Below are 25,759 nucleotides of genomic sequence, written 5' to 3' on the forward strand. Positions count from 1 at the left end.
TGAAACAAAAATAATTAAAGAATATGAGTTTAAAAAAATTAGGAGTAAATAATTTAAAAAAAATTAAACAGAAACGTTATTAAAAATGTAACGAATCAGCATCGAGGTCAATTACAGTAAGGCCGAAGACGTAACGTAATTAAATATTCCGTTAAATAGTATATTATTTTCTGCCGCTCATTTTTAGAATCTTGGTCATAAATTTAATTTTAATAATACTAAAATTCTTTCCATCCCTGTCGCATCAGTTCATCTTGATGTCCTGGAATCTCGTTTCATTTCGAATACAACATCAGTTCTTTACCATCTCTCTATGGCATGCAGAAATGCAACCTGCCCAGATTTATCTTTCTCGTCTAATACGGTTTTTCAAATTTTTTTCCTTAAATTTTTTTTCCCCGTTACTATACATTTTGTATTTCGTTCCCGGCTACCCCAGTTTTTCAAATTTTTTTCACCCGTATTTATTTTTCATTTTCTCGTTAGCAACTTTACGTTTTCTGTTTTATATCACGCTCTCATTCTAGTCTAGCTGCTGTTGAGAATGGGAGCCTGTTTATATATATATATATATATATATATATATATATATATATATATATATATATATATATATATATATATATATATATATATATATATATATATATATATATATATATATATATATATATATATATATATATATATATATATATATATATGAAGCAAATGAAATTTTCATATTTTCTAGCAGAAGTTCCCAGTCTTATTCTAACCTGTGCCATCCTAGTCGTAAAGGAATACTCGAAAAGTTTTTGGTAATTTGCATGTGGCTATTTCTGCTGAAGATTCAGATAATAAAAAAAAATCTTGATTGCTCATTTTTTTTATTAATGTTTACCTGTTGATAAAATGAAGGATGGAGAGTGCTCTATCATTTATGGGTAAGAAGGGGGACGTTGATAATGAGGGAAGGTTCTTGTATTATTGATTAGGGTTTCCACCCAATCCATCATTGCCCTTACCAGATATCTGTCAGAAATAACAATGGTTACTCTTTGTGGATCGATGGCCGAAATTCTTGTTAGGGAATTAACAAGTGTGAAATGTTATTCTTGATGGATTTCATCTTCCTGTTCTGGAAAAACCCTCCAATTTATAATTCCGTTGCCTCCCATACATTACTTAATTGAGAGACTACATTTTATTTTAATTCATTTTTTTTTCATTAGACACGCCTCTTTGTGGTTTCTGGTTTTCTTTTCAGATTCAAAAGTTTAAAATCTTACTATATATAAAAATCAAATGATGGTGTTGTAGTTTTCCATTGTAGTCAATACATTTTTATTGGCTGGAAAATCCCATGGTAGGATCCAGTTTTCCCATATTAATTTTCATATTGGTTTGGTTGTCATCAGCAAAAAATTGATATAGGTCATAAAGTTATTGTTTTCCTATTATTATTACGGTTTTGCTTTTGTTCGATTTCTAAATTAAGAGTTTAGGAGGATAGTTTTTATTATTATTAATAGAATAATGTAATTTTACGTTACATTTTATGATAAAGTTATTTAAATCGGTGGCTGATCTTATTAACACTACTTCATACAAAATTTGAACAAAATCGGTCGAATATTTCCTGAGAATGTATTCAGGGGGCTCCATTTATTTCTTTATTATATTTTGCGCACTATACATTATACATCTTATAATATTCTCTAATCGAAACTGTCTAAACTCAATTATTCGTAAAGATAATTTGTAATACTTTCTTGTCAAATCATCTGTGATGAGCAAGAGCAATAACATAACAAGCACTTAAATTTAGTTTTATAAAAAATAAAAACAACGCGTTGCTAAGACAACTCAATAATAATTACTATCTTGACATTCCAGACATTGGGATGTAAAAGTATTAATGGATTTATATATTTTATATTAACTTGTAAATAACTGTGTACATTAAATGTTGTGATGTCTCCAATTTACTTCGTTTTTATTTATCCAAAATCGCACATAGTAGGAAGATAAAAAACCTTCCCCACTTCTTCTGAAATGGTTGATTTGGATCAATCTTAAATTTCGTACCTTCCAAATTTTATTTCTATCTATCATTAGTATCCTAACATTTTAAATTTAAAATGTATTTATTTCAATAAGTAAAGGTTCAACCTCATGAATGTTTAAAAAATTTTAAAACTTCTCATTTGAAAGCTGGCTTGCATATATTAAGCATATTAAAATTTAAACTACTGAACTCCGTGTTGCGTGCTAAAATTGGTGAAATCTGATTTGCATAATCTAAACTATTGCCAGTTTCCTGATGAAATAAACTGGAAAAAATTTAAAATAGTTGCTGTTGAACAATGTTACTCACAGTGAATTAATTTCTCACTGGAAACAATTTTTGTGTAACTGAGTACCAAAAATGATGGCAACCAAAGTGGTGTTTTACTAAGTGTTCTACTACACTAATACTAAGGATAGTTCCTGGTGTAGTAAAACAGATAAAATGTTCTTTTACACTACTTGGGGTAAATAACCATTGTTTGTAACACTGAAATTTCTAATAACAGTATAACTTTCATCATACAATACAAAGCAAATATTATAAGTTTAGGGTGTAATATATACAATATTTCTTAAAATAAAATTAATTGATAACCAAACATCCACACAGAGCAGACAGAATTTTATTATAAATTCGAACTAAACCAAAGTGAAAGAAGTTAAATATTCTAAAATTATTTTATAAAATTGACAAATTTATGCAGATCTAATGAGAACATAAATATCTTTATTATACAACTAACAACATACATGCATTTTATAACAGTTTATATGAGTAGATTGTCAATTTAATCCGACAAGAAAATTGAAATAATCGACCACAATCACTATTTTTAATCAATCAGTAGAGAGGATTTATTTTTACTTGTTATTAAATAGGTTATGACCAGTTTTTGCATAAAAATCCTACGAAATTTTTTTTTATATATCCTATAAACAAGCAGCCATTTTGTCAGCAATTTAAAATTGCAAAATATTCGCCTTTAAATTTCTAATCAATGTCCTAAAGCATTTTTTTCCCATTCGAAACATGCTTTACCATAATTTTCCTCAAGAATTTAGTTAAATAGTTTAAATATACACTAATTATTCGCTGAACTAATTTGAATATTTTAGGGTAATCAATTTGTTATCAATTTACTAAGTTGTAAACTGACTTAAAAATTTTAAAAATCGATGTTCAACTCTTTCGAAATATTTGATTTTCAACGCGAACACGCGTACTCTAAATTACTATGATGTGAAATAGGCTGACCTTTAGACTTGTTAATAGCTGACTTTGATTTAGCCCTAACTAAATAATTGATTGAGGTTGGTTTGCATTAATTTTTGGTGATGGTCTTACGACCCATCACCAAAGACCCGTCAATGTCGTAAGACCCATTCATGGTTTAGATTAGCGTTAAACCAGGTTTTTGAAATTGTGCACATACCTTAATGTATGGTTGTTTTTCAGATGATTTTTAATCTTGCATGCTGATTTTCAAGTTTATGATTAAATAGATCAGCTAATTCTGAAAGTTCAATTTTATACTGTCTAAATTTAAAACAAAAATTGGACAAGTTGCTATTGAACAACAGCTTTAGATGCTCTCACCGATCTAGATTTTAAATTTTTGAAACATTTTCCGTTGAACACAGACTTGTAAATCCTTAGTTGATTAAACTATAAATTTCATTAAGTTTGGTTTCATACTGTCTAAATTTATAGATTAGGAAAGTTGCTGCTGAATGCTGACTGTATGCTCTATCTGATATAATCTTTAAATTTTTAAACAGTTGAGGATATAATCAGATCTGATTATTTGGATCTGATTATATCTGATTCATATAGTCTAAATGTGAAGATGTTTCTGTTGAACACAGCCGTTTGTTTTGTGTATCTGTGAACACATGTTTCTGTTGAATACGCTCTGGTCTTTGAATGTTTTATCTTTAAAAAAATGTTTAATCTTTAAAAATTAATTAATTAGTAATTTAATATAATTAAATGAAATTAATAATTTAAGCTTAATAGTTTAAAAATTCTCCGTTCCAATTTTTTTTTATTTTTAAAAAAGGATTAATGCTCTAACAGACGAAATCTTCAAATTTTGAAAACATACCGATCTGATTTATCTCTAAATTTTAAAAAGTTTGATTTTCAGCTGTCTAAATTTAAAAAAATTTGGTGGGGCTATTGTTGTACATTATCACACATACTGAAACCGATCCTATCTTTAAACTTTGTCTTTTATTTTGCATCATATGTCTCGATCTACTTAATCTCCAAATTTTAAAAAGTTTGATTTCATACTGTCTAATGAAAAAGATTCGGAGGAATTGCTTTTAAACATTGTTACACATGTTGTAACAAATCTAGTCTTTAAGTTTTATAAACGTTTTCTGTGTGCCGTTCTTGCAAGCGCTTGACTCGTACATCTGGACCTGATTAATCTCTAAATTTCAAAAAGTTTGATTTCAATACTGTCTAAATTTAAAAAAATTTGAAGAGATTGCTGTTGCTTAAATCTTGAAATACTTAAATTCTAATCCTCCCATCCCTGTTCTTGCTCATCCTCAGATGATCATCAGCCTCGACATTTTATGAAAGCCAAGAGAGGGAATTATTATTTTCACGCATGCGCAAGAGTAGAGCCACGCGAAAGGCACGCGACCCTACCATAAACTCCCCCCCCCCCCTCCATAGGGTGCCCCTTTATTATTTTCCTTCACACCTGCGTCAAACTCCAGGTGCGATCTGTCAAAGGGTCGACAGCCTTTGAACCAGCCTTATTATATAGACTGCTGCTGCTGTTGCTGGATAACGATCCAGATATTTAATATGTCCCCACAAAAAGTACCTGACAGCATCTGCTGAAGACGTTCTTATAAGAGACCACACCTAAAATAAAGGGACTAATCGCGATATCATTTCCTGCCATGCCAATTACTCCTTTTTTTTCTTTTTCTTTCTCCCTTCAGAAGTTACCCACATATAAAAGAAAGACCTTCTTTGTGTGGGCTATGGATCCATTGTTGGCTGTGAAAATTCGAAATGAGTGTATGAACGGTCAACCGTTATTACATTTCTGAAATATTTTAAATAATCTCATTGTTCTGAATTAAATCAACAACTGACAACAATTAGCATGCCTCTCATGTACAACTCTGCTGCATTTTGCAAGAGATTCTCAATTTTAGGCTTCATTTTCCTCCCTCTGAAATCGAACCGAAAAATCTCTCGAATTTTTTGCTGAATAAGGGGACTAACTAAACATTTTCAAATGCTTTTCCCTAATAGCGATAGAAAATTTTATTTCTCTTGTTAATTTCACCGTTGGTGACGCGCCAGCGTCTTCGTTACTAGCAAGCTAATGGCCTTCTCGCGATATTCTATTTATAGATTAGTGCCATAATCTTTGAACTTGACTTGGGGATCATTCAATAATGACGTATTGTCATGTGGTACCCCAGAGCAGTCAAGAATCCTTAACCTTCATCACCTCAAAATTTCCATCTCCCTCTTATTCATTAAATTTAAGAATTAATTGAGAATTTTAAGAGTAATATTTTTACCTGAAGGACCGTCCATAAATTGCATAAAATTTTTGCAAACTTTTATTGCACTTATTTTTTTTTTAGCCTATTACTTTTTATTAAGTATTGTATTATTACTTTTAAATTTTTTACTACTCTCAAGTTGTTTTATGATATAATTCAATAATAATTAGAGGTGAGATTAAAAAATATGAAGTCAGGGGCTTTTAATATTTAAAATGCAGCAAAAAATCTTATGTTCAGTTACGTAAAAAAAAATTCAGATTTGCCATCACAAGTTTAATTCATCTCTTAATGATTTTATGTACAAACAATTCAAATAAAAATTCAATTATCTCAGATTTGTTAAATATTATGAATGTAGGGACCCTCTAATAATTTACTTCTGACAAAATGTTTAGCTTCAATACTCATTACATTTATATTTCAAAATTATTTAATTTTTTTTAATCATTTCATTAAAGAAATACTGAACCAAGTAACAAATAATAACACGCATTTTAGGGGCCATTCACTAATTTACATTTGTAATATGAATTTATTCGTGTTTTCTTATATTGCTTAATTCTTTATATATCTTTCTAAATTCGGTATGATCAATAAAATTAATCTTGTTAATGTTTTGTTGAATGTACTTTTATAAATAACTTTTATTTAGCTCTAAAAAATATACATGATAACCTTTTTAAGTAATAGTTAAATTAATTATAAGTTTGAATTAATTTTTTTACTTAACTAAATAAATTAATTATTGAAAATGGAATAAGCTACTTAATATTGAATATGTTTAAAATTGTGTATAAATTGTTTTTATAGTAGCTAATATAATCAAGAAAAAGAGTTCTTTGTCAGAAACTAGTTATTTTATCATGATCATGTAAAGTCTTTGGAAATTACTTGGCATTTTGTTAATGCATTTATTAAGAACTTTCAACAATTGCAAGAAGAAAATTTTTAATGTAAGTTCGCATGTCCTAATTACAGGGAGGGTGGAAAAACTGATTTTTTGATTCATCACATCTAAAACCTGTCGAAATCTGACAAAAACTGTCAAAGGCCTGGGATAAGTTTCTTTATTAACATTGGGGACATTTTATTAGACATTAAATCATGCACAATACTTGTATTATACACTACAATTAAAAAAAGTTGGATACCCTCTTATCATCTTAAGTTGGTTAAAAATTATAAGTTCTGGGTGCAATACTAAATTTTAATTAAATCGCAAAAATCTTACTTTAAAGTGGTTACATTTTAATGAATTTTAAACCAGTTTTGACCTATCTATATCAACCAAACTTCAGCAGATGATTTTTAAAAAAAAATATGCGCAGAAAATGATTGATTTTTTACAGTTTATCTACTGAAAAATTAATAACTACAGCACTGACCAGGAGTATCATAATTTCTTTTTATCACAAAAACGTATATATTTGATTTCACTCGGATTTTTTAAAATTTAAATCAGATTTTTTTTTTTTTTTTTAAATTTACCATCTAGAGCATTTGCTAAAAGATTTTAATAAGAATTAATACTGTTCAAAAATAATATAACTGAAATAGTTATTATTTCTTACTAAAATGGAGGAAATTATTATTATATTATCACATACTCACACTTATCATATCACTCTTATTAACATTTACTCTATACTTTATTTTATAACCGTCGTTGAACAGCCGACCTAATTTTTTGATTTACGACTACTAATATTCAACTACGTAGTCTTGTAATTTTGAACCCTATTCAGAAGACAAGGGAACTCCTCGTTCAAGTATTGGGAGAAATTTGCCTTCGTGCACTACTTTTAGATGGAACATTTGTCGCATTTGCGTTACAAGGAAAGGCAGACCACGAGAACCTCCCGCGGTTAGCCTGACGTCAAGGGCACTCTGACCCATGATCCGTCTACCACTGAGGATATTTCACGTAGGGACTGTGGTAGATGCCAGCCGGAATTCGTATAGATCAGCCATCGCTGGGATTTGAACCCAGTTCACCTCATTGGGGCGAATACTTTATCCCTTGAGCCATCGGAGCTCCGATTACTCTCTATTGAAACATAATAAATTACATGCATATCCCTTTTGAAATTTCTTAGTAAAAATCTTCATTATCAATGAAATCAAATATTTAAAAATCGACACCTAAAGAATGGATTTATAAATTTTATTAAAGAAAAATATTTTATGCTTAAATTATATTTTTTTCAATGAATATTTATTTTTTTTAAAAATCACTATTGATTTAAATTAATAATTTTTTTAATAATTAGAGTTAAAGTTTAAATTTTTTAAATTAATAAATTTTTTAATAAAATAAGAAAAGGGTTAATATAGTAATTTTAATGCATATGCCTTTTATTATTTCGTTGTAAAAAAAAAAATACCTCCCTTAAAAAACTTTCATTATCAATGAAATCAAACTTTTAAAGAAAAAATCACACCTTTAAGAATGTATTTATTAATTATACAATATGAAAGTATTTTAAACTTAAATTAATATTTTTTTTTCTAAGTACGTTTGTATTAAATGTTAGGAAAATTATGTTTGTTTAAGTTAATATTTTTTATGAAAAATCACAGCTGATTGTAATCCGTAATTTCTTTAAAAATAATCAAATGATTTAAATCACGATTATAATCGAAATGCATTATTTTCTAGTTGTAAATCTAGTCGTGACTGCAATATCTCAATTTAATATTAACCCGCCATATTATATTTCAATATATTTCTTTGCCCAATCGAATCTTATCGCCAAGATAGTGACCTGATTTTCATTTATTGCCGTGATAGCCTGGTCGGAAAGGCGCTGGGCCCATGTCCGAGAGTTCGTGGGTTCGAACCCCGCCGGCCGAAGACTCCGAAGACGCCGAAGTAAAGTGACTGATGCACGTTAAATCTGTCTAGTCGCAAAAATCCTCCATGTTCCCATAACAAATCAATACCTCTGGAGGTACTGGATTGGAGATTGATCGTTCTCTGATTCAGGTCAAAATTACGATCTGTGGATGAATGAATGGATGTATGAGTGGGTCTGTCCTATAAACGGGTGCGACGTATGGTGTGGCAGAAATCGAATTCTCGACCATAGATGGCGCCACTGAAAAACAAGAAACGCACACCCTGCCTTAAATTTGATGGGTTTCACCAAGCAAGCCTGTCAGTGTGGCAAGTGGCATTAGAACCAACCAAAAATCATCGATTACACCTCTCACATGTCATTGAGATGAGAAACTTACCTAGAAGCGCAATCCGCATACTGTGAGGGGTGGGGGTTATAATGAAGGCGATTACTGAGCGCAGTCCATCACTGCCCGTTTTTTCACATAATTTTATCAGTTGGGAAAATTTTTATTGACTCTAAATTTAATATTCAGGACGCCAACAGAAACGGTATTTCCGCACCAAGAAAAGGACACAGACTAAAGTTAAAATCGTTTGCGAAAAATCATGTACCTTCGATAATAATTTTGAAGCCTATGGAGGTAACCCCTATCAACGAGCATTCCGAGAGGTTTCACTCATAAAGTAGAATAGAACAAGTTAATAAAATAGGTCACTTTCGTAGGGGAATAAATCATATATATAAATATTTTGAAAATACTTTTTTCTCTCATGAATTCTATAATAAAGTGCATTCTTATTCATTTTTTAGTTAAATCAAACAGCTTTCGTGCATGAGAAAGTTCTTTTATTTAAAATAAATAAATAAATATTAAAATAAATCTTTTAAAAACCATCGATTTCAATTTTTGTTTCCTAAATGTCCTCCTCGCTGAAATTCATCTAAGAATTAGAGGAAGTGAATTTTTTTCTAATGCATAGCTCTCTTTAGCTAGAATAAAAAAGACATTTTTCGATAAACATTAAGCTAATTCTATTATAAATTATCAACGTATAATTTTAAGTTCCTTGTCCCCAGAATTCGCCTTTGAATTAGAAGAAAAAATGAATTTTCTTTTAATTCATAGTCAGTTTTAGCTAGAATTAAAAAAAAATATATTTTAATAAATATTAAAAGATCATCAGATTTTAGTAATTATCGTCAGATATAATTAGTAAATATCGTCGTAATCAGATATTAGTATTAATCAGATATTAGTAATTATCAATATTTTTAAAAAAATTATCATTGTCGGTTTATTATCGATTTATTTTTCTGTCATAAATTAGTTATTTTCTTCTTTATTCTCATTCATTCAATTCATAGTCCTCTTCAACTAAAATCAAAAAAGACATTTTTTGATCAATACTAAGATCAATTTAAAAAATATTATCTAATTTTTGATATCACGCTCCACGTTCCCTGAATTTAATTAGAGTTACTTTCGTTAATTTTCTTTTGATTTATTACCTCCTCTAGCTAGAATAAAAAATAAATTTTTCAATAAATATTGAGATAAGCCTATTACGATTAATCTCTTATAATTTTCGAATCCCACGTCTTTAAATTCATTTATTTAATTTACATCAACATCTTCGAACTTGATTATCTAGTGAATAAAAAAGCGTTTAAATGATTCGTGTTTTCATCAAGTAGATATTTTTTCCCCCATTCGAATTGGAATATTTCAAGAATGTAGATTGCTTTTTATACAATATAAAGAAGTTCTTTTTGCTCTGTCATATAAAGATACAACTCTTTTATTAACAAAAAAGCAAAAATCAGAAAAAAGGGTATTATTTTTTTTTTTCGTTATTTCCACCAGACAACTTATCAACCTGCAGTCTTTTCAACTCAAATTTGTTCTATTTGCTACATTTAATGTGTTCTTTCCCCTCCCCCCTCTTACTGTTTTCGTGTTAAAAAGTAGAGATCTTTATCGTTTAAAGAGTGGAGAGAGAGAGAGAGAGAAAAAAATTTTTTCACTTCATTTTTTTCGCAAGAACCGCTACTTTTTTATCCTTTTATTTTCCGTAATTTTTTCTCTCTCTCTCACATTTTTTTTTTCTTTCATGTTATCTAGATTCAAAACAGTGTATTTCGTCATCGGTTAAATTTGAGTGACACGTAATTTAAGGAGATCGTTTGGAAATAATGATATTCTCAAGAATACTTTTTTTTTCTTCTCCTAAAATAGGATAGAATAAAAATAAACATGTCTTTAACATTGTCCACAAAATAAAATGCAGTGTTTCAGATCTGAAAAAAAAATGTTTCGTTTTAATTTTATTATAGAATTTAACTCCTCATAAAATGCGATTTTGACATTGTATCAAAATAAAATGCAGTGATTCTGATCTATATTTTTTCAAGTTAACTTTATTGTGATATAATTAAGGTCCTGATAGGAAATAAAATAACGTTCTCCCCAAAATAAAATGTAATTATTCTAATCTTTGTATTTTTTTTTGAAATAATTGAATTAATAATTAAATTTTCAGTAAATATGCTTTTAACGTTATAAAAAAATATAATGATTCTGATTTATATTTTTTCGAATTAATTACATTGCAATTCCGAGAAAATTTCTGAGTAGTACTAATAATAGTTCCGTGCAAAAAAAATTGAGACTTTCAAAAACTGTTTATTCAGGTAAATAAAAATAGAAATCAGAAACTAAAACACATTTCAAGATGTCTTATCTTTTTACAGCATTATACAGAAAAACTGAGTTGTAAATTCTTTCACCTTAATCATTAATAACCATATTGAAGTCGTTTTGGCACAGATTCTATGGGAGATTTGAGTGTCGGAAGCTGTTTTTTCCCATATTTTTTACCATATCTTCCTCACTTTATGCTTATGTTCTTTGATAGATATGATACAAACTAGAGTCAGTGAAGTTATTTTTACGATAAAACATAAAGTAAAAATCATTGATTTAGATGCCTATATACTGATTCTTAAAATAAAATTAGTTTTTTAATGAATCATACACACGGAGAGAATAATAAGGCGAATTCCAATTAGGCTTAACAGAGCAGAAGCGGATAGGAATTAAACACTTCACAATTATTTAATACACTTGACAGATATTTAAAATAAAAATGTAATTATCTTTATTACACTATTGAAAACATACATTTTGTAATGGCGAACTTTGGCGTCTGTCGACTTTCAGCAGAATGGAAGCGAACAACAAATTCACGCCAACTCGACAAACTTTTGTAACATACATTTTGTAACTTTTGTAAACAAACTTCTGGCGATATTTAAATAGTATACCAAAATTAGTATTTTCGCAATGCAAAATAATGTACTGGGAGCACAATAAAAAAACGGGCTAACTCGAATAACTTTTGATCTAATTATCAGATCTTCACTTTCTGGGACGCATTCTTAAAGGATTTAGGGTTTGACCTCAAATATGCTAATCAATTAGCGCAGACGCTATTTTATGAAATCAGACATAAAAACGTAGTTTCTCTGAATAATTATACCTTTTTTTTCAACGGATTTGGATTTCTGATCCCTGAGATTTAGGGGGTAGCCGCAATATGGGAATTAGAGTATTAATAGTTGGATCAAAAGAGCCGTCCTAAGTTTGGATCCCTTAATGTTAATTTTACGTTTTGCGTATTTCGCTGCATCTCAAGAACTTCATAAGCGAATTGAAAAATTTTTCGCACACAATTATAAAATTCATTTATCCATAGATAATTGCATGCAAAAAAATAATTTTTAGTAAATATATCCATTTTTTTATTGTTTTATTTAATATTGGTTCAAAACAATTTTGAATTGTTAGGTATATAATTTCTTACATCGTTTTAAAGAATATAATTTTACGTGAAGAAATAAAAAATTTGAGTGAATTTTTTCGATTAATATTAAATAAAATAATAAAAAGTAATAAATATTTATTAAAAGTGATTTTTTGCATGGAATTATCTTTGGACAAACGAATTTTATAATTGTGTGTAAAAAAAAAATTCTCTTTTAAATTTCTCGAGATATAGCGAAATGCGCAAAAGTAAAATTATCATTAAGGGGCTCAAACTTTGGAGCGCTCTCCTGACCAAACTATTAGGACCCAATTTTTTAGATTGCGGCTACCCCTAATAAATTGGGGGTCAAAAATACGAATACCCTTAAGTTTTATCAGTTAAATTTAACTGTTACGGACATATATTCTTGATAATATTAACCGTAATACGTAGCAGCAACGGGTATCTGAATATCATAACATTGCATATAACTGAAGCAGTTTCGTGTAACCGTTATTTATGTGAAATGCATCTTATGTACTGGGAAATTAATTGTACGGGACGCATTATTGCTACACCAAACTTTCCTTGACTAAGTGATTTCAGTCTCAAAAGTATGATGATGATACAACGTTCCGTGACTATGTAATTGTGCTACAATGTTGCATGTCTGTAACGGGTACATGTACCTAATAATATGACACATAACAAGTTACTGTAACTGTTACATGTACCTGATAACACTACATGTATCTGTACAGGGTACGTGTAACTATTATTAATATGGAAAGTATTTCTTAGAATGTATGTTCTTTGGAATTAATTGTATTGCACCCATGTCTCTATACCAATCTTTCCTGGACTACACAATTTTACTTACAAAAGTGTGACTGTGCTACAGTGATTTTTAATAAATCTAATTATCGCTTAAAATGTAGTCAATTTACAAGACAAAGTTCATTAATTTGTAACACTTGAATCTAACAATTATTTATTTTGTACTCAACATTCAAAACATGTTCCTTAAAAAGAAGTTTTTTGTTCTATTTCTAGTTGAAACTTTTTCTCCTAATTGAAACAATTGCGAAATGCTATGTTTCAATGTCTTGCACTTTTCGCCAAATCACCAAGAAATTTAGCACAAGCGTTGTCTTCGCTGACTAAAGTTTAATTTTTTTTTCTTCTTTAGAAAGCAGCATTGCTTCTTTTTTTTCTTCTTTTATTCCATTAAGGTACAGCCAGGTGACGGAAGAAGAATAAAACGACGGAAACGGTCTCAGATCAAATGGAAGGCGTCATAAATCAAATGCTAACAAACAAAATTTAACGAGTTTGGCATTGATGAACGTTCGCCAAGCCCACGAGACACAGACAATAGTAGATCCCGTAAGATTTAATGGAACATCCAAAGGGATAAAAACAATTAGACTTCATACAACTGATGCCAGATTCTTTCTTAATGAACCTCTCGGCCGATGAAGGGAGGAGGAAAAAAAAAAGGAAGAAAAATATCTGAAACGTTGATTGATATACTATAAGAGCCGAAGTTCTAAAATTGAAAGCATCGCAATTTTGATGTCTGCAGACAACTCTAAAAAGGCGGGTACGTAACACAGATTTAAACTTTAAGCTTTAACTACAATTGAGATTTAATATGATCAACCGCAGAAATTTGTGAGCTAATTTTAACTCTGTTTAGAGACAGGAATGCTAGTGACGTAATGTGGGTATATCGATCCTGATTGGTTGTTGAAATGTGGCATTTGTTAACGTTTTCAACTGTTCTTTCCATTTTATTTCGGGTAAGACAAGCCCGTCAAGTATCAATTTTCTTAAGTGACACATTCTATATTCTTACACAAAGATTCTTCCATGAAGATTTCAATTCTTTTATTACATATTTCTTACTTTACACAAATACAGGCATGAAGCCACGTAGAATATAAACAAACTAATTATGCATCGAAGTTGCCAGGTACACAAAACAAAAATTTATCACAGTTAAAATGAAATACAAAAACAAAAATCCAAGTCAAATAAAAGGTGTAGACGAGAAAGAATTATATTTCAACAAATTCGATGTGCTATACAGCGCTGTATTTAATCAACTTAATTAGCATTCTGACTTCTGCGGAGAAACTTAGCTCAAGTTTAGCAGGCCATTTTGCTTAACGATCAACTGGAGCTGGCGTCATAAGTCACATGTGTGGGTTATCTGGGATCTTCTTGAAGTGCAAGTACCCAATCAAAATTTTTTGCAAATGTTTCGATAAACACTATAAATCCCCCCCCCCAATTTAAAAGGGCCATAGACATTCATGATGTTAACTGAACTATTGCAACAAAAAAAAGTTGTTTTATTTTATTTTATTTTTAAATAGTGTCACATATGTTTGCAAATCAAAATAAAAGCATAAAGATAATATTCAACGTCAGGAAAAGATAACTTATTATGAAAGAATTTTCGAAGAAGCAATTTAGTGATTGGATGCACGTCTAAAGTAGTAAAGTACGAAACCATGTAGAATATTAACCAAAAATCTATGAAATTAAGTATTATAAATTCATTTATTTATTCTTAAAATGATGTTTCAAGTACTTTCTTGCGCTTTTATGAAATATATCTGTAACAAAATTCCTTTTTTTTTCCATTCGTGTAGCATAAAAATATCTAAATCATGCAGCGTATGTAACGCTGATAGTTTTTCCCATAAATTTATAGTTTAGAAAAAACTTGATATATAAAGTTTCGATGAAAAAAAGTGATTGTGTTAATTTTATTTCAATCGAAAAATATGTTGAATAAATTGTGAATATTTAGTATATATATGAAATAAATATCAACAGAATTCAGATAGGTGATAAGAACTTTATTATTTTTGCTATAGTGTTATATATTCATTAATAATTAAAAACAAAAATATACAAATATTATAAATGCTTGTCTTTTTTTCCGTATTTACTCAGTATTTGGTCTGAACTTGTCGCTGAACGCTATTTTGAGTCTCTTTTAATTCCACAACAGTTGACACCAGGGTTCTGAAATTTGGACATCGACAAGCAATTTTGCCCCCTACCCCCATTCTAAAAACTCGTTCAAAAATCCGTGCAAAAGAAATGATAGAAAATGATTTTTTTTGTGGTATTTTAACATTAGTCATTGTTATAAATAAAATTGTAAGACGATTCTGTTTAACATTTTATCGCACGTTCTATAATGTTTAATTATTTTTTACAACTTTAGTCACCAACGTGATTGGCTACGTCCCTGAATTAGCATTTCTAAAGTTTCATTTTGTTTATTATAGTTGTGTTTTTGAAACGTGTTTCTGGAGAAAAAAAAATAGATGCCATTTTTTCCAAAACTTAATAAGTCTTAAGACTAAAAAAAAAAAAAAAAAGTGAGGTAAAACAGTTTAAAAACAGCAACTATTCTGTAGGTCTGCACAAAAAGTCATAAATAAAATATTGTGCGTTATTTATAAAATTCGAGTTCATATTGCCTTGGCTAAATTTCTAGGTGCAATGTTCATTTTATATAAAGTTTCTCTTAAAATAAGTCGCAAGAATTTCTTATAAAAGTTTTTAAAGAAAGCAGGTGAAAAGTCGGTGGTTTCGTATAACAATAATACCAAATAAGCCAACGACTTTTATTTACTTTCGTTAAAAATTTTCTAAGAAATTTTTGTAACATATTTTAAGATAAACTTTTTGTAGAATAAAAATAATGCCTTGGAAAATTAGTTAAGATATTTAACACCGGCCACCGATCCACTTGCGTTTTCACGTTAATGACTAAACTCATATATATAAAAAAAAAAAAAACCTCGATTTTTATAAATTACACTCAATCTTTTATTTATTAATTTTTCGTGCCGAGCCATACTGATTGTTTGTTAAAATTTTCTAAATTATTTTATTTTTATTCAGAATCGATTATGTTTTGCAGCTTTTCAGGATAAATATAAGGGAAAATTGGTTAAGACCGAGTACCTCAATTGTACTTCAATTGTTTGGAAATTAGCTCTGTTTTCTAGTGGACAAACTCGGAATTACACTTCACTATCCAAAAAGAAGACCTACCATGTTGGCGAGTTTATAATTAACGTTGTTTTTCAAAGCTCTATCGCCAAGGAAAATTTTTTAAAAAAGCCATAATTTAAGTGCATTTGAAGCAATGCAATGATTTTAAACCATATACATAATCTTGCCGTGAAGAATTATCTAGGCTTTAGAACAGACAAATATTTTTAATGTCATTAAACTTATTTAAAAATTACCAATTTGGTGATATTTTTCCATTTAGAAGAAAATTATCAATATCGCTGCCTTAGTCTCAGTTTTTGCAAATTTTTATGAGCCCAAGTAATGCAGAGTTGGAGTAAGTTTTTAAATATTAAAAATTTGACCACAAACGCTTTTCATTTTCACAAAACTACGGCCATTTCCTATATTGACGTTTTGCGCCATTTTCAGAATAAGCGTTGACAGAGTTGGCCTTAGATAGGCTAATCTTGACCTCACAGTCATGAATAATTGTTGCAAACTCACAGCAGTTATGAAAATGGCATATTATTCACAAAAAAGCATCATTTCATATTATGACGAAGCCATCAAAAAGCAGTCTTGTTTTATACTATTCTTATTTACACGTCATTACAGTTATAAAAATTATTTTCAGTCCAGCTTATTGTGTGTTTACTAAAGGTTCATTTCCTAATAAACGATGCGAATTTAGTCTAACAGTAGCACTATTCTGTTTTATTTTGAAAACTTCTGCTCTCGGGATAAAATCGGTACTACGTGGTTTTTTTCCCACTCTACTTTGATGTATGTCTATGCTGGATCCACGAAAGCTGCAGTGCAGCAGAGGAAGAAGATAACTTCATCCAAGACTGAACAAAGATTTTACGGGTCCCAGGACAAATTTTATTTCGGACCCCTTCGTCAAAGCACAAAATTAACCTTATTTTCATATTTTGTCGAATGTTTAAAGATCCCTTAAAAAATTTTAGTGTTTATATGGAAATAAATACATTCTGTGCTATTTTACTTTGAAGAAAATAAAGAGCACTATGTATTTTTGGAAGCACTAAGGAATTTCTGCCGTGTCCTCAGCAGCCTGATGCGACAGTCCCTTTCCCCCAATGAGTACAGCTTTGACAATATAACATTTAATTTACAATCACAATTTTCTTAAATTGTCATGTTGAATAGAAATATTAAAAGTTTTTTTTACTGCAATTCTAGTATTTCCAATCTTTACAAAAAATAAGGTGTTTTTGAGATTGTTTTGAGGTTGACAAATGTAAAAATGGTTTAGTCTATGCAGGATTCAACTTCGGGAAAGTAATCTTTCATTAAATTGTTAGCGTTTTGATATTTTTCAAAAACATTTTTTTATCATTTGAAACTTCATTTTTTACTCTATGCAGGATCAAGCTCTGGAAAAGTAATCTTTCAATAAATTATTTGCGTTTTGATGTGTTAAAAAACATTTTTTATCACTTGCAGTTTCATGATTCACTCTAGGATTACGTTAACTCACTTTTCCTTAAGTTTCAATTCGGTTATGTAGTTGGAAAAAAATTACTATGACGAATTTTTCCGAACCTTTCGATTTAATTTTTTCAAATTAAGGCCAATATTAAGTATGCTTTTTAACCCTTTCTTTCGTGATATTTCGATGTCAATTTTACTTTCAAGCTACTTTTCCTAAAGGGTTACGCATCCAGACTCAGCAACAAAGCGTTTAACAAATAATTCATCAAAGGCACGCGCCACATGGCGCTAACTCTGATCTTGGCGATTTATGACTTCCATTCTTCACAGCCAAAAGTGACTACTCCTTTCAAAAGGTGTCACGGGAGATGGATTTGGTGTCACATATCTTCATCTAGTGTCACTATTTTTTCAAAAAATTTTCAAATTTATTGGTCTGGCAAGCCGCACCCTTCTCCAAAATTCGATGGACTCCATACAATGGTGATCAAAAATGAAACACAGACGAGGATTTGATATATAAGTCCTTCTGGCTATTTCTGAAGCGTGTCGCCTGACATCCGTTCTGTCGCCAAAAAGGGTGAAAGTTCAAAGACCTCGTCACATGACTGTCAAATATTGATGCATGTTCCGCACTTTACCAAGAGAGAATTTGTCATGTCGTTTAGATCAATACAAGTAAAGCCAGACCTTTTAGTTTTGCCACTGATATACTTCGACAAACAGCTACAGCAGAATAGTAATGAATCGAATAGTTATTTAAGCATGGTATCGTATGTGTAGAGTAGAGTCGGGTAGCGTGGTGACATCGGGTACCGCGATTGTGTCGAAATTCGTTTTGTTTCCTATCAGATAAACCCTGAATTACACTTTACCAGTCAAGAAAAAGGACTCCTGGTGGCTGAGTGGTAGTGCATCGCGCTCTCGTGCCACAAGTCTTTGGTTCGATCCTCGAGGCGGGCAATGTTGACTCAACCTTTCATCCCTTCAGCGGGTCGATAAAATGAGTATCAAGCTTGCTTGGGAACTGGGGGTCCGCGTTTGACTGACAGCCTAACCAGAACATCTGTTCTTGTATCCCAGAGCCCAATGTCAAGAAAACTGAGATGGGCACAGTAGGTCTTGGCTTAATTTCAAAAAACATCAGTATAGGGTGTACCGGGCAGTGGCACTTAACTAGACCCCCTAGTGCAGGGATGGCGAACCAATGGCACGCGTGCCATTTATGGCACGAGGCACAATATTTTGGGCACGCCGCCGATCACAATTGTTATTACACAAATATTATTACACTATGAAGCATATGTAACAGCTAAATTAAAATTTAAAAAAAAATAAGCAAAATAATAAACAATTATTAATAAGAAAATTAACTATTAATGCTAAATAAACAATTAATAACCATAAAAAACAAGCTAACAATAAATAACTAGCAAAAAAAAATAACAGTCCTGCTTAAACTAACACCTTACAACCTAATATAAGTTATCTGTCATCTAATCTGCAACAACAGAAGTCAGACTGATGTTACTTTATGTTGTTTTAAGACATGGAAAAATGCATTTTTTTTCAATGTAAATAAAGAGTTTTGAGTTGATAGTATTTAGTATTATTATTTTCCCAATAATTACGAAGTCAAAATTATTTGACGGCACGTCTATGACCTCATTAAACAATTTTTTAGAAGCATTGGCACGTTGGTGTATAAAGGTTCGCCACCCCTGACCTAGTGCATACTTCGGACATTTACCAAAGCGACTGAGTGTCAACATTCACCGGTGGAAGTTAACAACCACAAATTTCGGTCATTCACAGTAAGATATATATGTTATTGCTCGAAAAAGGCAACCTTCGTCATAAATAAATGACAGTATGTGGAACCATTAGAATGAAAAAATAACAGAGGTCTGAGGTTCTGTCCTCGACTCAGGCAAGGTTTAGTCATCTTTTCATCAATAAAATCAGTTCAGTCAATAAAATCAGTTCCACGCATGCTTGGAAATTAAACGTTGCACGTTTGGCTGATCACGCAACCAAAAATCGCGTCAGTATGTTTAGTTTTATAAGTTGGTATTGGAGCTGCATGTTTAGTTTTATAGGTTGAAATTCGAACATTTATAGTGTCGCCACCACAGTTCTGATTTAAGAAACTGTTTTTATTTTTATCTCCGTTGTAATAAATTAATTCACACTAAGTGTTTTATTCAGTCTTTCAGGATTCATTTATGTTCTTTCAGGATCTTTCATGTAAAGTTTATTCACAATGATCCGCGATGCGATGATTTAATGGTTAAAGCATTGAGTTTTTAGTGTGAAGGACTGGGGTTCGATTCACGTTGGGGGCTTCAGGCTCACCCAGCTTATGATCGATGGATACCAGCTTGACTAGGGAGGCTTGTGCGCATTGCTGGCCACATTGTCACAATCATGTCGTAGGTCATGAAATTGTAGAGCCTTAAACTCTATGACCTTCTGGCCTACGACTGGCTGTTGCGGGAATGCTTTAATTTGTTTTATTATTAAAGTTTAAAATAAAAACTAATATTAGAGACTTGCATCACTCTACAATGTGTATATTTATTCTCAATATGTGTATGTGTATATTAAATGTGCAATTATTTCTCAATAAGAAAATAATATGCATCAAAATTCAAGTCTAAAATATAAATAAGAAAAAAACTGCTAAATATTATTAAGGTATTGTTGCGTGAACTGAAAAAAAGAATGTAGTGGGGGGTGGGGGTGAGGAAGGATAGAAATCAGGTATTGAGAAGAACGTACGCCTCAATGCATTACTAAAGAATATTTTTTTTCCTTCGAACCGAACCTTTTCCAGCATTTGTCAGAATTGGAATTTTTGATGTCTCCCTCATTTCCGGTACAAGATGGGTTGAGCTGTTTATTTATTAGTTATTTATTCCCCCCTCCCTTTTTTTTCAACCATACATTCGAAAGAGGCTGCTCTTATAGCTCATGGGCATGGAAAAAAAAAACGTTCTTATCGTAGGCGTTTGACAGTTTGCTAAGTAGAAAGGAATAATGGTAGTTGTACAAAAAAAAAAAAAAAAAAAAAAAAAAAAAAAAAAAAAAACTGCGAGACCTAATAAGCTCGTTTTAATAGCAAAAATTATTTTGGTTTAAGGTTAAGACGGAGAAAAGTAATAAAATTCCTGAAAAATGAATTTAGTAGAACTGCGTTTAGGTCATTCTTTTTCTTGTAGAGCATCTTTCAATATCATAATCAGGGGTATACAAAAGCATTTATTTATTTGGTTAAAAGTTTAAATTGTAAGAAAAGAAAACAATAAAATTCCTTAAAAACAAGCCAAGTCTAATTATGCTAGCATATTGTGTAATGGAAAGTACCATAACCACAGGGCTCGGAATTATCGAGTGGCTCGTAGGTCTGATGCTACTAAACGGGGCTGCCATGAACACATATTTTTGGAAAGGTGGAAATTACCATTTTGCCGAATGAAATTTTTAGTTTGACAGAATCATAATTACCTTCAATTAAAAAAAAATTTCCTCACAATTATAAAATTCATTTATCCAAAGATAATTCCATGCAAAGAATAATTCTTAGTAAATTATTTATTATTTTTTGTTATTTTATAGAATAATAGTCGAAAAAATTTGAATTGTAAGGTATAAAATTTTTTACATAATTTTAAAGTATGTAATTTTGCGTGGGAAAGTGCAAAATTTGAGTGAAATTGGTTGAATAGTTGAATTTTGAAATCGAATTTTTTTTAAAAATCGTATATTTAAAATTTGATATCTCTGGAACTATTCAACCGATTTTGTTCAAATTTCGTACTTTGCAATGTATAACACATACTTTAAAATGATTTAAAAAAATTTTATACCTTATAGTTCAAATTTTTTTCCTTCTATTGTTTTATTAAATAATAAATATTAACTGAAATTTATTTTTCTTGCATGGAATTGTCTTTGGATAGACGAATTTCATAATTGCGTGCAAATTTTTTCTATGAGCTTAAAAATTTCTCGGGCTAGGTGAAATAAGCAAAAAGTGAAAGTAATATTAAGAGGACCAAACTTTGGATCGCTCTCCTGACCGAAGTACAGGGACCCTATTTCCCAGATTGCGAGTACCCCCCTATATTTAGGGAGTCAAAAATCCAAATCCGTTGAAAAAAAGGTATATTTATTCAAAGAAAGTACGTTTTGTGTCTTTTTTCGTTATTTAAAATATCGTCCGTTTGGCTCTATTAATTAGCATATTTGAAGTCACTCCCTCGAATTATTAAGATTGAGTCTTAGAACGTTAAGATATGATCATTAGATCATAAGTTATTCAGCGTGGTCCGTTTCCTTTTTGGTGTACTGTACTCCTCAATTTTTTAAGAAAAATCTTTATTTTTTGTTTTGTTTTTGTTTGCTTGAAACTTTATGTTAGCTTCAAATAAAGTATAATTATACTTTTAATATCTTTTATTATCCCTCTCCATTAAAGTCAGAACTAATTATTTCCCACAATGATTTAAGCGAGTTAATTAGGAGTTTTCTAATTTGGGAATGATAATGTACTGATGAACTCCTGGAAAAAAATGTGAAAGCATCATTCTCTTGGAATGTCTTCACAGTGTTTTGTTTTTATGTTTGTTAAAAAAAAAAGATCTCAATTTTTTTCGCTCGTTTTCCCAAGCCGCGAGCAAAAATGACATTTTTTAAATGTCTTTTTTTTTAAAATTAAACCTGTCATTTCACTTTTTTTAAAAAAAAGAAATTTATTTCCAAATATGTGATTATTTAAAAATTTAATCCTAAATCACACTAAAAAAAAAAAAAAGACTCTGATTGCACATATAAATTCGAAGCTATTATTTCTAATCAAGAAATAATTCATATTTATTTTCTGTAAATACACTGAGCAAAAATGTGTCAACATAGCTCCGAAACAAATGATAGTCAAATTTGAGAACTCCATTTATTCAAAATTGAAACAGCTTGTACTCATTTTTAAGTGAAATGCGAATGAGGGAGAAATATCTAAGAGGGATGTTCGTTGACTGCCGTCGGGATTTGAACCAAGGATCTTCGAGATCGTAACAGAATGCTCTAACCACTATAGTTGCACACAACAGTCCAGGAAGAGTTAGGAAGCTTCATATAGTGGATGCCGCAATGACACAAATGACATACATTCCTTTCGCTTAAAAATTATTCATATGTAGCAAAATAAGCCGAAAGTGAAGCAAAAATTACTTAATCTCCTGAGTAAGCTATTGGGACCATATTTCCCAAATTGTAACCCCTTGTATCATTGATGTTATAAATTAGTATACCAGGACGTATCCTTTATTAAAAGAATCCTGATTCGCGGCCGGAGATCCTTGGTTCGAATCCTGTAGGCAGCCAACGAATACTTTCTTCCTCTTACACACATCTCTCTTCACGTCATTTTTGTGAGTATGCACTTTGATTAAAAATGAGTAGCATCATCAGTAATATTTGCTAATTTATAGTTCTTATTTGACAAAAGAGATTTTTGCACATTCTTTAAGGTTTAAATTTTTTTTTATTCGTTATGTCATATTAATCCGGTGACCAGCATGAATATGATAGCATTGGCGGTTTGCTTCACTAAATGAGTGTTTCGATTTTTATTTGATACCATGTGTTTATTTTGTTTTTAGTTATACTTTTAAAGGGCGAATCTATAAAACTAAATAATTGAAAATCAACATTAAATGAAATAAAAGTAATAAATTGTATGTTGATTTATTGCAGAAATAGTACTAATTCATTTAGGAGAAACTTAAAAATTCGTCATACTCTTTTGACGCAGACGATGTTTGATGAAATTTTTTTGTACATAATCATCTAATAAAAAAACATCTATGTTGTAGTAAGAAAAATTAATTGAGATAAAATACTTATAGTTTTAGGGGAGCCGTAAGAAATATATAAAATTAATAAGAGGCTTATTTAATTTTGGTAATATGTACAAAGTTGAAATAAAAATAACCTGTGTACTAAGACGAAGAATTTATTCATAAATGATACTAATTACTCTCTAAAAATAGATAAAAAATCAAGCCATTATCAACGCTAATAATGCTTACTTAATTTTGGTAATATGTACTAATTGAAATGATACAAATATGCCATGTACTATAAAGCAAAATTAATAGAGAAATTGTACTAAATTGTTAGGGAAAAAACGTAGAAAATCGCCAGATTATTATTGACGCCATTGATACTTAATTATATTGGTAATAATTACTAATTAAAATTAAAAATAAGCTACGTTAAAAGCAATATTAATGGAGAAATGGCACTAATCCGCTTAAGAGAAGCGTAAAAATTTGCCAAACTATTATTGACGCCAATAATGTTTAATTAGTTTTGAGAATAAATACTAACTGAAAAAGAAAAAAAAATGCTTTATTCTCTTGAATACAATAAAGTAAAATTAATAGAATAATGACATTCATTTATGAGAAATGTTAAAAAACACCGCATTATTATTAACGCAAATGATGCTTAAATAATTTTGGTAATAGGCACTACTCGTATTATGGAAATGGTGCAGTTTTATATCATGTTTAGTTTCAGCAGTTTATTTTATATTTTATTTATTTGCTGTTTATTGGTGCAGTACTAACTATGCAAATATAGGTACAATGCATTATATTAGTATAACCTGCATCAATGCTGGAAAGCTTTAATATAGATACTGTGAAGAGAGGTTTTGTAAGGTTCCTTTAAAGAGGGATAAGTACCAAAGAAAATCGCTTGATTGTTGCAAATTTTGATTATCTTGAGTTGGTCTCGAGCAATGCAAAATGATACAGAATACAAACGAACTACTATAAACGTGTTTTGCTTAATCGAATAATTTAAAGCCACCGGAAAGAATATAATATAATAATAGATTTAAAAAATGGAATTATTTAAGTTTTATTAATTGTCTTTCAGTTTTGTTCAGGATTCTCGTAGTGTTTAGTACTAATATGTTGGTTGCTTACTCCCCCCCCCCCAAACGAAAAATGGGTATTCAGCTAGACTAAAATACCTTTTTTTTTATTTAGTATCTATATGAGTGATTTTTTTTATGCAATATGAAAATTCATTTTTTTACGTTATTTTTCTTTGAGAGTGTTTCATGATGAAAAGGAGAACTTAAAACCAGTAGGCGACGCTCTTTAGCTTTAAAAACATTTAAAATGGAAAATGAGATTTTTTGCAATTTTTAACACTTTACTTTTTAATTTCAGATTACAGCATGATTTCTGAAAAGTTTTTGAAACTGACTGAAATTAGTACATCAAAACAGGTAATTTCATTTTTATTATTTAAAAAAAATCGAAAGAAAGAAATACAAATTTTAATAAGGTTTGTTGATTTAAATGGCAATTTAAATTATAATTTAAACAATAATTTAAATCAATTATTATTTTTTTTAAATCATTGATTTTTTTTAAAGACAAAGAAACCAACAGTTTAAAAATTTACAAAGCATTTACTTATGGATTTTCTAATTAAAATTCTGATTTCAAAAGAAGACAATCTGATTTAAGTCAAATAAATTGGATCTTTTACATTCTTGAAAAAAAAAATGAACCCCGCATTTTAAGCCTAATCAAGCCCATGGAGGTACTGAGACTGGTAAAAAGATGTTAAAGAATACAAGGCCGAAAAAAATAGATAAAAACTTTTAACCTAATGATTTGATTTTGACTTGATTTGACCTTTACAGAATGGTTCCAGGAATATAAAATTTAAATAAGTTAATTAATGAATACGAGCGAAATTTTAGGTTGTAAAATCAGGCTCTAAACCGTACTTTCTCTGATTATAAATATACTTTACAATGGAGGAATGGATTATAACAATGGATTCTGTTTTCAAAATATGGAATAGTCGCATACGCTCATTTGTAAAGCACGTTTCAGTGAAAATAGTTACAATCAGGCAGTGTTTTCACTACAGAGCGAGAACGCGAGAATCTCGCATATTTTTTTCTTTTCTCGCGTTAAA

General features: G+C 30.1%; 1 long non-coding RNA gene across 1 annotated transcript in view; it reads left to right on the forward strand.

The window, feature by feature from the left end:
* The window catches only part of LOC122271986 (uncharacterized), a 114,583-nt gene extending 89,461 nt beyond the window's left edge, over positions 1-25,122 (forward strand). The window contains exon 4 of the long non-coding RNA XR_006226714.3: positions 24,997-25,122. This is a non-coding gene — a long non-coding RNA (uncharacterized LOC122271986). The remainder of the gene's footprint in view (positions 1-24,996) is intronic.
* The last annotated feature ends 637 nt before the right edge of the window (positions 25,123-25,759 follow it).

The sequence above is a fragment of the Parasteatoda tepidariorum genome, chromosome 6, assembly GCF_982258835.1.
Source record: "Parasteatoda tepidariorum strain Cologne lab strain chromosome 6, Ptep-v5.0, whole genome shotgun sequence".
Taxonomy (NCBI): domain Eukaryota; kingdom Metazoa; phylum Arthropoda; class Arachnida; order Araneae; family Theridiidae; genus Parasteatoda; species Parasteatoda tepidariorum.